Here is a 16,498-nt window from a genome sequence, read left to right as displayed (position 1 = left end):
GCTTGACTCATCACAGAAGAGGAGACTAGAGGTTGACACCACACCCAGACAAACTTTGTCACAAACCATTGTACCTCTAATCTGTTTTTCTAAGGGCCCATTCATCTTTCCTAAAAATCATTGACTGTCCCTTCAGAGGCTTACATCTCTCCTCCCCTCCCCATATTAAGATGGGTATTTAAGCCTAAATTCATAGCCACCTCTAGAAGTTATTTATTTTTACCCCCAAGGGATCTCCTATGTATTCATGAGTTACACATGTTAATAAACTTGTTTTTCTCTTGTTAGAGGGGCCCCAGTGAGAACTTAGAAGGGTAGTAGAAAAATTATTTTTCCTCCCCTGAAATGCCAAGGCATGACTTGATAGAGGTGGTGAATTAGGTCCCAAAAGTCTCCATGAGACTTTCCCAAGCTACCCCAAATAAATATACAATCTATTTTAAAACCCTGTGTTTTCCCACAAAGATAATTTTAAGCTCTAGCAATAAACATACAATATAAGAACAGTGTGCTTTCTGTTCTAAGTAGCTTCAAAGTAGGTTCCCAGCTTCTACCCCCAACCTAATTTCCGCCTTAAGTCCCTCCTATTCAGGAAATTTGTTAGCACTACCATATTATCAACGGAAAAATTATAATAGCATACAACCACAATTTATATGCATATGTGTACTCACAATCTGCTGAGAATAGGGCATATGTGTTTTAAAATCCATAAAAATATGTCTTGAGAGTTTCAATTTAGTTAAGTCTGGCTTGTTCAGATATTTAGAGCAAACAAGAGGTTTTTAAGGTGTTTGGATTACCCTGACAATTCACCATGATGTAGATGTCTCCATTAAGCCTGTCAGCTCCCCTTTGAGCAAGAGAAAATCAAATCAAAGCTCAACAGACATGAAGAGCATGGTTTGCTGCTATGGTCTTCATGGTGGATATAGATTTCTAAACAATCAATGAAGTCGTGGTGTTGTAAATTGATTGCTGAGATGGGCAGTGGTGTACCCCAGAGCTGTTTTTTCCTTGCCACACACTGCTTTACTGGTCACTCATAGCCATGTGTTTAGATCAGTATCCCAACATGTAAGAGATTATTGGACTGCTGCAAAGTGAAACAATGTAAAGGTTGGTTTAAGCTGCTAAAATTGAAAAGCATCTCAAATAATAAACATGTAAGCCCAGTGATATCCTGGACTCCCAAGCAAAAATGTCAGAAAGGGACCCCACGTCCTTTTTAAGTTGCAGATTAAGTAAATTTTTAGTCTCCTTGGGAAACCATCCAGAAGGGGAAAGGATCTATTTAACACATGCTTCTCTTTTGATATGCTGATCTCTCTTGACGTCCTTAACTCATTTCACACAAGCCAGAGAGCTGAACTTCCTCCATTTTTGTTGTGTGCATGTGAAAGAAGCTTATGGCGTCTACTTTCCAAACTTAAATCCTGCAACTAAATGCGTTAGACTTGCAGAAAGTTTTATGAAATACTTCAAAGTCTTCTCTAATCTTGACTATAAAGGTGTACTTAATTTACTTAACTCTGTCTAAGCCTGCTTCACACTAGAAACAAGGAGAGGAAATTTAATACGCAGGTGCCAAAGGACAAGCATATCTTTTTGAAAAATTTGCTTGGGTACTGTGAGATTGTACATTCCAAAAAGGGCCACAGCAGTGTCTCCTGTCCCACATTCCCTTCTTTGATGGTCCTCCTACAAGGAGATGGGTGTTTATGTTCCTTCCCCTTGACTCTGTTGTGACTACAACAGAGATGATGCAGTGAAGCTAGTTGTAAAAAGTGATACAGTTTTGCTAAGTTCTCTTGGGACACTCCCTCTTAGAACAGAGTCATTGGGCTGGAGATAATTCAAGCACTCCATGGAGAAGCCCACTGGAAAGGAGCCAATAACCTGAAACTTCTCACCAGCCCTGAGTGAGCCATTGTGAAAGTTGATCCTCCAGTTCAGCTGAGCCCCCACAGCTCACTGTCGTGTGGTGTGGTGCAGTGGTTGTCCCTACTGAGCTGGGTACAAATTGTAGATGTGTGAGCAACATAAATGATCGCCATTGTATTTTTGAATTTGGGAGTGTTGTTAGGCAACAAAGCATCGCTGTACCAGAGAATTATACTTAACCTTGTGGGGACCTAAATTTGTCAGTGTTCCTTTCCTCGGTAACAGAGGTTGGCAAACTTTGGTCTGCAGGCTAAATCATGGCCCATAACTAAGCATAGTTTCTACATTTTTAAAGTGTTATCGAAAAGAAAAACCCAAAACAAACAAGCAAACAAAAACACCAAGAATGGGTGACAGAGACTATATGTGGCCTGCAAAGACTAAAACATTTACTATTTGACACTTGACAGAAAAAGTTTGATGACCTCTGCTGTATGACAATCCACCTTCTTTCAGGTACTTAGTGTGAGTTAGTACCACTGGTTTTGTGCTGGAAGAAAAACTTGGCAACATTAGTAACTCTCAGAAACCTTTCTCTAAGTAGCCTACCATAGCCTTCTTCCCACAGCTAAGTTAAACTTCAAAAGCAGTTGCACATTTTCTTGAGTGTCCTCGTGAAAATGTGTTGATTTTCCCATTAAGATACAATAGGCCATAGTTCAGGAAAATATATTTGGGTGTGATATACCTCAGAATTGTAAATCATTGAGCAATTTTTAGAAAACATTTGCTGGAAATCTGGAAATAGACATACTACCCTCTTCTCTCTCCTTTCAAACACATACATCTGTTACATCTATAACTTCTTATCTGAGGTTGAAATAATATGAATTTGAGGGGAAGGATATTTGTATACATTTGTATTTGTATTATATATTATGATTGAATACTGGAACTAAAGGTTTCTAAGACAAAAATTGAACTAGAAAATGTGAACACATAATACCAAAAATTTTAGCATTTCTTCTTAGGTGACTGAATTGATAAATTAAGACACCATGGCAAAGTTGACTACCAGCCTAGACTTATACTAAGCAGCTGTGCTGTTCCATGGGCTCAAGGTGCCAGTAAAATCATAGGATCTGGCCAAAAAATCATTTGCTCATAGTTGCTCTTACATTAGACATTTTCATCACACCTCTAATTTTATATTCAATGACTGCTGATATCCAAACTTTTATCAATGTACTATGAAGAATAAGAGTATTTTAGTGTAATAGTATTTGGCTTTAGACAGGACAATAATGTAAGTTTGGGATTTTGAAATCTGCTTACCTTCTCCAGTGAATTGTGGCTAGTGGGTGGGGAGCTGTCTGGGAAAAAGTAGATGTGGCAGAAATCTTTCTTACCTGACACATAAGGAGGTGGATTCATACCCACACATCGTATATTTGTTCTGTGGATATTTTTCTTTTTGATAAAATTACTTACTGTGTTTGAAAGCTATAGATCTGAGTTGGTAAAAATTTTAATTAGAAATATCTTTGCCATTTAAACTGCCATCACTTTGCCATTTGCCAGTGAAATGTGTCAATACAAAATCATGAATATCAAAGAAATGATTTTCACAGTTAGCATACTTTTAAGTACTGGCTCACTCTGTTCTTTACCAGGGGTCTCAGGGATTTTTAGAGAGAACAACATAATGCAGGTCTTATAAGACTGCAGTTAAGCCCTTGATAGGTTGGAAATTGCTGTGGAGCTTTAATTTTTGAAATATGTTTTCAGCGAAAGATAAAATAGACATGATGACATAAAGAAACAAAACAAATAACAACCTTTCAAAAAGATTCAATATAATTGTTACAAAGTGAAAAACCTTTTAGAACCACTCCCATACATTTCAGCAAGAATTGTGTTGTTTTGCATTACAGTTTTTATAGAGCTTCTGTAATATTGGTTCATAAAATGTGTGCAGAAATTATCTACGGAGGTTGGAGGTAGAAAAGACCTGCTAGAGCATCTATTTCATTTACAAGCCATCAATAACTAATGTAGGACACACAGTAATGCAACACTAAGGTTATACATTTAAACACAGAAGTCAGGAAATGCAAAAATCAAGGATCTCATAATAACTTCAAACACCCACAGTGCACAGATAAAATATTTTTGATTGCTAATTATACTGTTAAGTGTTATACCTTAAAATGAAGCACATGAAATATGAACAGGCTAATGTTCCCTTGAGATACTTAAGTTGCATTTCCTGGCTTTTATGTTTAAATTGGAAACTTTAAAATTTCATTGACATAGATTTTTATTTTTCATTTCCTTCCTTTATTTTTGAAGAAAGTGAAAAAAAAAAGTTGTCCATTGATCACCAATGTCGTTAACAGTGCTAAGAGTTACACTTAGCCTCCATAGAGCTTTCTGAAGTGATTTTAAAATTAGACTGGTAAAATTAACCAGAATTATGGCCACAGTCCTCAGGATGTGGTCTTCCATGTTTCTGAGCATGGGTCTGATGTGGTTGGACCCTTTCGTTTAAACATGGAGCTGCCTTCCCTAAATAAATAGACTCTGTGTCGTGTTTGTAGATTTCTAAATTTTACAAAGTACAATTTGAAAGGAATATGGGGTATTTATATGTCCACATCTGATAAATTTTGATTTGAGGAAGCCTTTTTAAGAGGATAGAGGCTCCCTTTCAAAACACTACTCTTAATAAGAATAATTAAAAGGAAGAGGATAGGTAAAGAGCTATCCATGTAGAACACAGCAGTAGAAAAAATACCTGGGCTGTGAGATTGGAAATGGAATATAAACTTAAATCAGAGAATTGATCATGGCAAAGACATCGATGGGGTAAAGAAAAGAAGGACTTAGGAAGTAGGTAACAACCTTCATTGATTCTCTACTGTTTATGGTGTAAAGTCCAAATGCCTAATACCATAAAGTCTCCCCAATTTACCTCCAGCTTACCTCTTGTGTTAGGCAGAGTCATGGACCCCCAAGATGTCCATGTCCTAATCCCCAGAACCCGTGGCTATGTTACTGTACATAGCAAAAGAAATTTTGCAGATATGTTTAAGGATCTTGAGATGGGGTGATTATTCTGGAATATCTGATGTGGTTAAGGATCTTGAGATAGGGTGATTATTCTGGAATATCTGAGTGGGCCCAATGTAATCATGTGGGTCCTTACAAGGGACAGAGGGAGGCAGGAGAGTCAGAGAAGGAGACACACAGTAGAAGCAGAGGTTGGAGTTATGCAGTTGCTGGCTTTGAAGATGGAAAATGGCCATAGGCCCAGGAATGCAGGTGGCCTCTAGAGGCTGGAAAATCAAGGAATGGATTCTGAGCCTCCAGAAGGAGGGCAGCCCTGCTGATACCTTGATTTTAGCCCCATAAGAACCATTTGGTCTTCTGACCTCCAAAATTATAAGACAATAAATTTGTGTTGTTTTTAAGCCACCAATTCTGTGATAATTTGTTACAACAGCAATAAGGAAATTAATACACCTCTATATACTCATAATAATAATATCGTATTACTTTGTCTCAAACATGCCATCTATTATAAGACAAAACTAATTTCATAAGAGACTTGGAGGTGTGTACAAAACACAAACATTTGTTTTATGAGTTAATTGCTTATCTTAATCAATGCAATATAAAATATTATCTTTTTAAATATGACAATCAAATTTGAGCCCAAGTTTTCCTTACAGTCAGAATCTAAAGATTCTTCTGATTTTCTTTAGGCTATTGGAAATTGTGTAGTTTGATTTTGATATGTTGCTTTTCATAACCCACACTCACAATTTCTTTAGAGATAGACATTGTCATTTCGAGGTGTTCTGTTTGCATTTGCTTCTTGTTAATTCATAGATCCTTTTTTTCTTTAATTGAATTATATGTTGTTGGAAGTTTAATAGCTTCTCTTGAAAACCTAGGAGAAACATTTGTCAGGCAGATGGTGGTGCCCCAGAGATAGTCCTCATGATGTATGAATCAGCCATGCTATGCTTCACTGCCTTTAAAAGTCTTATGATTTATTCTCAAACACTGGCAATGTCTTCTGTCTCTAATTGCGTTACCTGGATGTGACAGACAATCTTCTGCATACTCAAGCTGCCTCATAGTGTAATCTTTTTTGAAGACATTTAAGTGACAATTAGAGATACATATTTCAGTGAAAATTCAATTGCATGTAACACTACCAATGCAAGAACTCAAATGAGTTAATGAACAAACACCTTTTAGGCAGGCTAGTTTCCTATACTCAGGGCAAAACAATTGGGTTGCATCTTACTCCTCTGCTTTTCAGCTGAGAAGATTATTTTATGTTGATTATTTGATACATCTTGATTTTTAGAGACCTCAAACAAAAAACTTGCCCTTTTGGGATCCAGGAAATATGGTAATAATATGAATAGCTAACACAGCACAGCCCAGATGAGGAAACTGAGGCTGGGATAAGATAAATAACTTCCCCAAGATCACAGGGTTAGCAGGTAGCAGAGGTAGCACTCACATAGAGTGTGTTCTCTCTCTCTCTCTAAAGCCTAGGCTTTTAGCCACTGCACCCCTCACCCCCATTCCTGTTCTCACAAGTTAGTCTATTACTAAACTTCTTGGTGATTCATCAACATGTGGTCTTCTTTCCAGCCTCTGTGTGGTTGGGTACATGGTCTCTACTTCTCCACCTGGCAACTTCTCTGAGCAGAATGGTTAAGGAAATGTGTCCTAGGCTTAAGTGACTAGAGTTCTGCCCCCACCACTTACTAACTAGGCCTCAGCAGCTTCATTCCTAAAACACAGATTACTTGGTTTATGTCTCATAGGTTTGCAGTGAGGATTAAGTGAAATAATACAGATAAAGTATTTAGCAACAATGCCAGGGACATAAGAAATTATACTTAATGAGAAGGATAAGAGGAAGAAAATAAGAATGACACATATGTTACTTTCTTTCCAACAACTTCTACCATTTCTCATAGCATAAAATTCTTATCCCCTTCAATTCAATGATAGTCAGGAAACACATTTTGACCATCGGCTTTGTGCTAGTTTTACTATCATCAAGGGAATCAGTGGTGCTACAAGAAGTGTAAAGATGCTTGTAATGGGGAGAGCTTCCATGTGGTGTCAAAGAAAAACAGAGTCAGACACTAGTTAAAGGTGGTAAAGACAGAGTTTATTCTGTATTTTCACAGTAGGGGAAAAGAGACTTCAGTGTGGGACTGAGCTCAATTCCTAATACAATAAGGACAAATGAGGATTTACAGCCAAAGAGCAGAGTGAGCAGGGTCAGTAGGGAGAAAATTACTAAGAGGAGAGACATCAAGGGTTGTGGGATTCTTGCTAAACCAATTTAATAAGATTCTTGCTGAAGACAAGTTGATCAGATATCAAAATGAGAGATAAGAACTTGATGAGATATGAAGAGTGATCAGATATCAAGGATACAAGAATGACTTATCAGAGTTCTTGCTAAAACTGGGTTTATCAGGGATGGACATGGAAGGCCAAGTCAAGGCCATGTCAGGAAAAAGGCTCAGAGAAGCCTAACTAAATTTTGGTCAAGGAGAGAGTCTTTGTCAGGGGCAATCAATGGCCAGCTGTGAGGGAAGACCCTCTTTTCCTCTCAATATTCTCTTTCCTCTTCCTGCTTTAGTTAACGTAACATTTGTTGGCAGACTTTTATTGGGTAGACTTATGTAAGGCCCTTTCTTTGCAAGTAGTGCTTGCAGAAGGAGGGTTGACAGGAGACTGTCCAATCAGTGTGTCAATCAGAGTGTCATCTTGCCCTGATGCTCAAAAATAATCTAGGAACCTCCCTCAATTATAACTTGGAAGTGAGTAGGTGAGCTCTGATGAGGTATTTTAAGGATTAAAAGTCTCAAAATTTGAAGAGCAGGGATATTTGGTCTTTGTTATGTAGGCCCCTCTATTCTATACCAAAAGGTACGTTTCTAGGTCTGGGGCAACACAGTTGCAAGGAGCCCATGTGAGTTACTGCTCCTTATTGCTGGGTGAATCTAGAAGATGACATTATCTACTACCTATTCTGGATACTACATCACTCACAGTTCCCTGATCTGAATAGGCACTGGATCTCAATGAAATTATAACAATTTTTTTTTTTTTTTAACTGAAGAATCTTAAATGACTTTATGTTTTCTTCTTACAGGGTAGGCTGTCCCTTTCACTAAACAACAAGGCTTTTAAATTCTCACATTTACTGATTACAACACTTCCTCTGAGGTATTTGTAAAACCCTTTACTTGTTCCAAAGATATGGTAAACTAAATGATAATGTCTCTTTAGAAGCATTTTCTGCATGGTTGACTTAATGTTGATGGATCGCTTTTACCTTAGAAATAAATGTGTATGTGAATGCACACACACATGCCACATAGACACATATACATGTAGATCCAGCAGGAGCAAAGAGGAATAGTTTGGTGCCATTTAAATAAAAACTTTGATTTTAGAAGAAAATTGGAAATTAGAGAAAAATCTCAAAGAAGGGAAAAATTTTAGAAACGTGGGAGAAACCACTATTTTCGCTATTCTCTGATCTTTGGTATATTATTTATCTAGTGGGTTGCAGTGAACTTTAATATTTGAAAAAGGTCAGATTCACGTACCATATGTGAATAATGTAGGCAGCAGGGGTCTAGAGAATTATCATACTTAGACGAGGAAGTGTGATTTTCCAGCCTGGACTCATTTCTGCCCCTGATTTGTTGTTTGACCTGAAGTGAGTCATTCTCTTCTTTGTCTGTCAATGGTGATAATGAGATCTCTTTTTTCCCTTTCTAATATAGATGTTGTGAAGAATGCAATAATCCGCTAACTGACCTTTCCCCTTTATATACTACCTCCTGAAACTACCTACATACTACCTTCTGAAAACACTGCTTTGCACCCAATCTCCCTGTTCAAAAATCCCTATATCTTCCCCATGGTATGATATCCAAAGTCCCCCTCATTTTAATCCCAAGCAATTGCTGACCATCTTCAGTGTGCTAGACTTTGTACTGTGCACTTTTAATAATAACCCTTAGTCTTCAGACCGCTGTGAGCATAGCTATTAATGCTCACACCCTTTTAAATATAAAGAAAATCTTCAACAGCACAAGTTTGAAGACAGGCCCGTTGGATTCTTGGCTTTTGCTCTTTCTACATGCATATTCATGCTGTTGCTACTTAGGTCTTACCTTTACACACACACACACACACACACACACACACACACACGATCTTTTCTTTAGAACTTTATGTTTATGTCCCACCCGCTTTCATAAAGTATTCAACGTGGGACAATAAAATTCAGGTGTATAACAACACCATTGCATTAGAAATAAAGAAAACAAGAACTATGTAAAGGAGGAGGAAACAGGCATTTTATCTCCGGAATGTATCCCCAAACCATTTACTTACTACGGTTGTACTGCCACCAATACAAGCTTCTTGCATGGCTGCAGCAGTGGCCACCTACATTTAGATTCCCACTCCACTGTAGCCTATACCATTCAAGTTCTATACAGAGGATACAGTGACTATTTTAAAACATAAACCATGGCATCTGCTTAAAATATTCTACTGGTTCCCATTATATTTGGGGTACAATGTCATGACCTCTCTACCATGATCTTCAGGGCTATATATGATCCATTTCACACTCAGATCTCAATCTTCAATTCTTTCCCTTCCTCACTCACTTCTCTTCAATCATTGATGACCCTCTTAGAACAATACATCCTTCCCCAGGTTGTTTTGCTTTTGTTGTTACCCAACCCTCATATGTTCTAACCCTAGATCTTCATGTGAATAGTCCCTTCTCATCATTCAGATATTAGCTCCTAGTTTGCTAGTTCTAGGTCAGTATATGTAAACATACACCATCCTTTTTTTTAATGGCTGCATGGTATTTATCATACGGATGCAACTTGATTCAGTTAACCTTTCTTCTACCAATAGGCATTCAGGTTCTGCCCAGTGTTTTCCAACTACAAAAGAGAAAATACATCTGCTATATGAATGACTACATATGCATATCAACATACTCGAAGGAGATTATTTATAAAAATAATTGCATGAATTGAAATTACTAGATCAAGAAGTATGGAATGATTATTTTTGATAAATTTTGCCAAGCCAGAGAGTTTGATTTTATTTAATTTTATTTTTTTCAGCTTTATTGAGGTAAAATTGACAAATAAAAACTGTGTGTATTTAAGGTGTACTACATGATGATTTGATATATGCATACAGTGTGAAATAATTATCTCAATCAAGTTAATTAACAAATCCATCACCTCACATATTTACTTCTTTTTTTGGTTTGAATGTGGAAGATCTATTCTGTCAGCAAATTTCAAGCATACAATATAGTATTATTAGCCATCGTCATCACACTGTATATTAGATCCCCAGAACTTATTCATCTTATAAGTGAAGGTTTGTACCTTTGACTAACATCTCCCCATTTTTCCCACTCAGCCCTTGGTAACTACTGTTCTACTCAGATAGTTTAATTTTAAAGCATAATTTAGTGAATTTTTAAAGACTAAGCTAAGGTACTCATAATGTGTAGCTTTATGAAGCTCTAACTTGATCCAAGGATAGAGCTTAGAAAGCCTTCAGGATTGGCTGGTTTAAGTGATTTTCCTTGATTTGCACTTTTCTTAGCAGGTCTCTAGATATGAATTATTTCCTAAACACTGCCTCCTGTATTCCTTGTTACTAACTAAAGGATGAGCCAGAGCCTTAGTGGTAAGGAATAAAAGCAAGAGTTGACCTCCTGCTATGCACACTGGAAAGCCTGAGCTGTATATTTGCCTGGATGGAGGGTCCCAAGCTTCTCTATGGGGATGAGCCAGGGGTCTCCATTTACTGAACACCCATCCTCTGCCTTCTGCATGTTCAGAAGGGCTAGCACTGAGGTTGCCTCCTCATGTTTCTTCTGACTACACCAAAAAAAAGCAGTCTTTCCTTTTTCTTCGCTCCTTCCACACTTACTGGCTACACTATTTACTTGGTCCTAAAAATACACTATACCTTATAACTTATTATTTATCCCTTTTATATGTCTCCCTTCTCTCACTTGGGTTGTGTGGTGCTCAAGGGCAGCCTCTCTTATTTCCAAATCTCATTCAGCAACTCACTCATTCTAATACAAAAAGCAAGAATGATTATTTTACTGACTGTCCACACAGCTGATAGGATCTGTGCCTCTCTGCACTCTTCAAACCAGTATCCCTTCGGCCTATGATCATCCAGCAGGAGGCTACTGACCCTTAGCAGGAGCTGATCTCAGGTGTGGAATATTTTCCTTCGATATGAATGTCATACCAGGATGAACCTTGACCTTGGCTTCATTAGCTGTTTTCTAATCAACTGAACCCATGACTAAACATTTTTAGGGCAAGATTTCCATTATGGCTTATTGTTAAGCTGACTCTAAGAAGAAAACAAGCTATAGCCTGGGAGGAAAAAAGCATCAAAAGGTTGCCAGTGAGAGAAAATTGGGGTTATATGGTACACTTCCTCAGTACACTTCCTCCGTAATGAGAGATGAAGTGATCCGTTTATATATGATCCATATATATATATATATATATATATCTCAAAAGACTGCTGAAATTAAATTTCTAGATGCAGTCATTATTGATGTTTTCATATCCTGGCACAGTAGCATTTGACAAGCCTGCACAATTTTTTGCTTTTGCTGCTGCAAAGCTAACTGTTTCAACAGTGCATACACTGCTAGGAAGCTTTTGTTCTGATTTTTTCTGGAAGCTTTGCATATTATGGACACTCAGTCCATTTGATTGACAGGTTGTTTCCACGAGATACCTTAAAAGGCTGCAGGTACTACTTTTGGCCTGTTCCTAGGAAGAGAGCATTGACTGTATCCAGTGCTCTTTGAAATGAGGGATTAGGCATCTAGGTACCATGAGCCACAACATTACCAAAATTAATTGATTTTTTGTAAATTTTAATTTATTAAGTTGGGCATTTGATATTGGTAATTATTGTCTTGTTACTCTTTGTTATGAAAAGATAGCCATTGTGTAGAAGGCTTAGCACAGTTGATGTAGCCACTTGTTTATGAGTGGTTAGAATTATTTGAGTTTTCATGCTGTTGCTACTCAGTATTTGACATGCAAGCTGTAGTAAAGGGGTGATTTAGACTCCACAAACCTTTTTGTCTCATTTTAGGTTTTGAAGTTTAGACCTTTTGAAACCACTTTTATCCAAAGTCAAACTTAAGAAACTAAGGTTATCTCTGTAATAAATGTATTTTTAGCAAAGGCAATTTTTTTCCTAGACATTGACAGCTTCACTTAGCAGCTCTTAAACCAATAGCCCTTTTTAGGAGTAAAGACTATTATATGTAATTTTTTAAAGCCTCAGTATATTGTGGCATTTCTTGGCCCACAAAAACACCATAAATGCTTTCAGATGAACTTAATTTTTAAAATCTTTACAAATACTTTTCTTTTGCTTAAGTATTTTACTGCTTTTTTTTACTTCTGTCTTTGAAGTCCATTACAAAATTCTTTTAATTGTTTAAATATCTCTCTTCTACCATTTATTCATTCAATTCACATTTATTGAGCACTAACCCTTTCTTATGTAATATGAAAACATGCCTGCTGATAAAGCAGTTTCATCTTTGCTTGGGATGGTACCAACGTTTGAACATCAAGTAAACATTTTTAGAAAGGCCAGTATTTGCATATTGATATGTCAGATAGGATGCTATGTAACAGTACAAAAACTGAGTATTTCTAATCAGAGGATGTTGGAGATAGTAGAATAAATAAAGGCTATATGAATAGTCAGGGGACTTTACTAAGTCCATATGTGGTATAAAGAAATACATACAACACTGCAGACTGAAAAAACTCTGACCATGCAGAATTGGTCATTTGGTATCCCTCACTTCCCGAGGCAATAGACTATTTGATGATTATGAACAAGCTTCTTTAATGCCCATCTTTATTCAAGCAAAGATTCAGAATTTAAAAAATTGTCTCAAGCTATTTCCTTGAGGTTGGATTGTGTGAAGCTGTTGTCTTCATCCCGCATTGATAAATGTCAAACATGTGAGTGTATTTTAATCACAATCCTCATATTGATAAAAGTTGTGGCTGTGAGTTGGTGATAAAATTGAAACAATTAACATTTTTAACCTTTTATTTTGGGAAATTTCAAACACACACATAATAAATGGAATAGTATAATGAGCCCCTCTGTGCCCATCACCCAGCTTAAAATATTATCAATGTTCAGCCATTCTTGTTTTATCTTTGCTTCCACCCACTCACCAGCCCTACTCAATTATTATTTGTAGTATTTGAAGTTCTTTTTTGTGAGATATAATTTAAGGACATTGAAATGCACAAATCTTAGCTGTACAATTTTCACAAATAAGTACATCCTTGTAACTCCACCTATACCATGATCAGCAGTGGGATTTGTATTTATTATTGTGGCTGCTATAAATTCTGTAGGTATTCATATGCAAGAGAGGGAAATGCTCTCTCAGTGTTCTCCCTGATGCTCAGACCTGGCAGTGGGATCTTATACATGGGCTTAGGGGACATTAGATGAATGAGGTTTTGCTTCTAAGCTAAAAGCTTTTTAATATCTTTTACATTATAGGTTCTGAAATATCCTCCCCTTGTGCCTCTTCAAGGCACAAGGAAGAGGAGATAGCTATCATGAACTGGAGGTGGGAGAAGCAGAAGAAGAATCTCCAAGTCCCATGTTAATCTTCAGGATTTTTCCTTTGTTAGGAAACTGACTGAAATTAAAGTCAAGTGATCTATCTCAGGCTTTTACCTAAGTGAGAAAATATTTGTTTTTTCTTTGATCCTTTGTTTTTGAACTATAACTTAGTAGCTTTACCTTACCCTTGGATTTTTCTAACCTCTTAATGAATCAGGAAATTGATAAAATTCTAATTTATCCTGGTATGTCTTAGCTGTGGTTGTTGAAGTGACATCAATGTAGTTGAGAGGCAGGTGAGACATAGAAGAATATCTGGGGCATATTAGAGGTGAAAAGCAGTCGTGTGGCTTGAAAAAGTTCTACTTTGTCTGTTTTTCCTCCTTCTGGCTTTGTTCAGCTCAACCAGTTCAAAATACAATCACTACTGACGAATAAGCCCTTGATTCTATACATTGGAGATACATGCAATATTTTTTCTTCTGCTGGCATTGGAAATTACAAACCAACACAGAAATATTTTAAAAATGAAGTCAGAATTCTTCACTTGTTGCCATAAGATAGTTGCTTATTCATAGTCAGTGGCTATTTGCAAGGCTGATCATTATAATTCTGCACAAAACTGCCTGTATTCCTGTGTCACTCTTGAATAATCAAAATCCAGAGTTTCAATAAAGGTGCTCCTCGTTTACCAGGTTAATTCCCCTTATAATGATGTCTACATTCTCACAGACATTTCAGAGCTGAGAATTTATTGCATAGGGCACAAATTCATTGGATATGCAGTGTAAATAACCTTATTAAGAATGCAGTGAGAGGATATACATTACTCTTCCGTTGGGTCAGAAGGGTAAACACAACAGGAAAATGAGACATTTACCACTAAGTAGTCCAACTGATTTATTTTACTGTGCTTTTTTCATTTTGAGCCTTTTGAAGCACAGGCTGCCTGAGTACTCTGCCCTCATGCAGGCATTCAATTAGAAATTCTAAATTCTAGAGGGTGTGGGAACTGTCCTGGAGAACAAAGCCAGGAACTTTGTGTTAACCAAAGTTAGAATTGAGATAATATTTCAGGTAAGGGTGAGTTGATAGTAAACCTGCTTTTGCTTTTGTCCTCCAGGGTTTTTTGTTAGGATTCCATATAACATGATGGAGAATTTCTCCCTGCCACTGTCAACAAAACTCAGCTGATCTAGATCCAAACAGTGACACAGCTCTAAGTAGAGACCAGAGCCAAGACAGAGCACGATATACTAACCCTTCAGCTATCTCCTATATACGGTCTATATTTCCATTTCAACTAGAAATGTTTTGATAGAAGAAAGTTGCTCTCTACTTTTCTGCCTAGAGACAGCACCCAGTATAGTAGTGTGCCAGTAGGAAGAACTCCTCCAGCCAAGTGGTCTTCTGAGACACGAGGTCACATTTTATATAACAGAAGGTACCATGTCAAAGCTGTAATAGTCTCAGAGCCCTTCCCTCAAGGGCCACTTAGCTTTAGCTGTATATACTTTTCTTAGTCCTTCAAACAACAAAATATTTTTAGGTATTTTTAGGAAGTTATCAGTGTCTTTCAAGCTAGTAACACTTGCTATAATAATTATTTACCTGAAAATGATAATGATTATAGATTACTATTTTCTGTATAACAAACATTGTAACTGGAGTGGACTCATGAGAAAAGCATTTAGTATTATGGTGATCCCCAAATAAGTATCATACTTATTTATCCTATAATCTGTATAAGCTGTACATTTCTCTAAATAAATAGCTTGTTGAGACCTACTCATTTGGCTTATTCTCTGGCTTGCAGGGAGAGGATGGGGTACATCTCTCTCTTTTACCCAGCTCCCCAAGGTTTTTGGCTTCCCTGATCCTATTCACACTTGTCCAATGATCAAGATGGTTTCTCAGTTTTCGTTGTTAGAAATCTCTTCCACGTGGAAGCAGAATGTTTACTTTAGTTACTTAAATGTTTAAGCTAAATCAGATAGCCTTGTTGCCAACTCTCCGTTCAGTTGAAAGTTCACCTATAATTTATCGTTGGCCCTCCTTATATGTGGTTTGGTTCCCCGTATCCAAGATTCCACAGATCCATTGTGTAGTATTTACTATCGAAAATAAATCTATGTATAGGTGGACCTAAGCTGTTCAACCCATGTTGTTCAAGGGTCAACTGTAATATGATTCACCTTATATGGATTTTGTGGTGCTGAGTTCTGTTCTAAACTTTTACTTGTCTGCCCCATCAGTGCGACAGAACATCTGTTCCCAATTCTGAATATTTTTTTAAAAGTCTGAACTGTTGGTGAAATAAAATTTCTCTTTTTTTGCCTTGTTCAGCTCCTTTAAAAGAGGCCTGGGTTGGGGGTGAGAAGGTGTGGGTTCCATTCCTGCCCTGGCACTAAGTAGCCTGATGGTAACATTGGGTACTTAGTCCCAGTGGGCCTCAGTTTTCTCTTTGTCAAATGAAGGGGTTAGGCTAATAATTTTTGATTCCTTCTAGCTCTAAATTTCTCTACTCCACACGTTTTTTTTTTAAAATTATTTTAATCCTCATTAATTATACAATACTCATTAATGATGATCAACTGTCCCATTACTTTAAAAATACTAGAACTGAGTCCTAGAAATGTAAGCCTGTGAAGGGATCTGACAAAAATGCCTGGGTTTCTTAACATCATGGCTTGCTTTTAAAATTAACATGATCGGGGTGCAGCCATGGAGTTGTACACCATGAATCTCCCTGCAAGAAAGAACTTGTAGTTAGACAACCACCTCCAGCAGCAGGACCTCAGGAATGCTCTCAGTGTTTGATATGAGGTCAGTCTTCCCAGGTGATCCTCTGTACACTACA

At 37.2% G+C, this 16,498-nt stretch overlaps 1 protein-coding gene across 5 annotated transcripts in view; it reads left to right on the top strand.

The window, feature by feature from the left end:
* The window catches only part of ZPLD1 (zona pellucida like domain containing 1), a 356,592-nt gene that overhangs the window by 248,519 nt on the left and 91,575 nt on the right, over positions 1-16,498 (top strand). The gene's annotated exons all lie outside the window — the stretch shown is intronic.

This window comes from Balaenoptera physalus (genome assembly GCF_965194825.1).
Source record: "Balaenoptera physalus genome assembly, chromosome: 4".
Classification (NCBI taxonomy): Eukaryota; Metazoa; Chordata; class Mammalia; order Artiodactyla; family Balaenopteridae; genus Balaenoptera; species Balaenoptera physalus.
The sequence above is the reverse complement of the archived record's forward strand: the minus strand, read 5'-3'. Positions and strand labels throughout refer to the sequence as shown.